The sequence below is a fragment of the Homarus americanus genome, unplaced genomic scaffold, assembly GCF_018991925.1.
Source record: "Homarus americanus isolate GMGI-L3 unplaced genomic scaffold, GMGI_Hamer_2.0 scaffold24523, whole genome shotgun sequence".
Lineage (NCBI taxonomy): Eukaryota > Metazoa > Arthropoda > Malacostraca > Decapoda > Nephropidae > Homarus > Homarus americanus.
Genome location: NW_024744357.1, coordinates 228,571 through 230,805, shown reverse-complemented (window position 1 = coordinate 230,805; position 2,235 = coordinate 228,571).

The window sequence follows — 2,235 nt, the reverse complement described above, 5'->3', positions numbered from 1 at the left end:
TGAGTCTGTGACTTGGCACCTTTGCAAAGCCCACTCCCGCTCAGTTGCAGTTGTGTTCCATTCTTCCCGAGGGTTGAACTTGTCGCGTGTGACGGGGATGAAGTCTTTTATCTGCTTACCGAAGATGATGTGGCTGGTGGTAGCCCAATATCCCCCTCAGGAGTATTCCTGTACAGTAAAGCCTCGGATAACAAAGATTCGTCCAACAAATTTTCGTATTTGAAACCCTACAGTAGATAATTTAAGACCCAATTCAGTTTGCATCCTTATTTCATTCGTATTTACGATCAAAATATAATAAAAAAATAATAATATTAAATTTTCATATAAATAATAACTAAATCCCAATATGTATTATATAAAAAAAATACTGTAAAAAAAATGAAGAGGGCCTTGCGCGAAGAAGCTGCCTTGCTAATGAGTGGTAAACAACAGTCGGAGCTTGGCGAAGTTGGCGGGCCTTTTGTTTTCACGCATCTGGAACAGGAACAGAAGAAAAACTTTCTCAGGTTTCTTACAGCATTTTTGCATCCCTATTCAACATGACCAAGAGAGCAAGTGATGGTAGTGTTGTTTCAAAAGCTAATAGAAAGTGTGTAAGCTTAGCCGAGAAACTAGATATGTTAAAACGATATGAAAAAGGCGGGAGGTCTGTGGATATTATATGGAGCAAGCAATGAACATATTTTCTGAAGTGGATCCATTAACAGAACAAAGCCTTAAAATTTAAATAAACGCAAATGACCTCTACTTAAAAATGTGTAATGAGAAAAGAAAGCAGCTGTGCAAGGTTCTTTCTAGAGCTTTATTATTCGAAGGCCTGAACCATCAACTTCAGCTTTACCATCAAATTCAGCATCATAAGCAGCTTCAACATCAACTTCAGGTTCAGTGACAGTTTCAGCAACAGCCTTAAGGAAATCTACAGCTTCAGCTTTAGTTGAACCTGATGACTTCGTCATTTGAGTAAAATCTCGCAAAATATTCATTGGCTGTCCTTATGTTTTATTAGACTTTACCGCCATTGGTGAATAGAGTTTTAGTTTTACATTCGTAAATATTATTCAAAACATATATGAACAGTAAATACGTATTGTTTTCATATTCATATTCATTTGTGAGGTAGTAGGTAGTAGGCAGCTACCAAACAGGGAGGTACTACCACCTGGGAAGATATTGGAAGCATAATGTGTTGTCTAATGGTAGACCCTGCTGCCATATGGCATCACGAAAATTGTGACCAAGTCCCAGGTTGCTGATCTGACTTTCTGCCTCATTTACACACAATTGCAGGGTCTCAATTGTTTCTCTTACTATTGACAACATAACATACATACTGTACAGTATATTGTTTCTCACTCTTAATCTTTGTTTTTTTCATTTTTGTATTTGTTTATGGTTCTTTATTATTATTATTATTATTATTATTATTATTATTGTTATTATTATTATTATTATTATTATTATTATTATTATTATTATTATTATTATTATTATTATTTATTTATTTATTTATTTTTTTTGTATTTTTTATTATAAATTTTACTTATCATCATCATCATCATCATCATCATTATTATTATTATTATTACTACTACAACTTCGACCCCCCAGGCCCCGATGTGGGTCAGTGACCTGTGCCCGGGTGGGGTAATCCCCGTAAAAAAAAAAAAAAAATGCTGAGAAATGACGATAGGTTTTCACATGTACGCACTTACTGTTCACACGTTGGCGTTCGCTTATTACTTTACCATTAGTGGTTAGCTACTCCTAGTGTTCCATTTATTAACATTAAATAGCATTACTTAAAACGTACATTCAGATATTATTTTTTTTAAATTAAGTTCACTACAGCTACAAGCAGGGTTATTTTCTTCAGTTTCTCATGTAGAACCATCGTCATTCACGAAAACACTGCCGTCTTTTATCCTCGTGTGTGTTTTAATATTCTACTATTAATGAATTGTATTGCTCATTTCGCATATATAAAGATTAATTCAATTAAATACATAATGAGTAATAAATAATAATGAATCTTTTTTACATATTCTTAAGATAAATGATGCGGTATCCTTAAATGCGTACGTATATGTTGGCGTTCCCAATCCATCTCTTTTTTTTCTTTGCCATTAGTGGTTAGCTACTTTGATTGTTCCATTTATTAACATTAAATAACGTTACTTAAAACATATATATTATTTTTTTACATTAAATTTACTACAGCTACAACCAGGG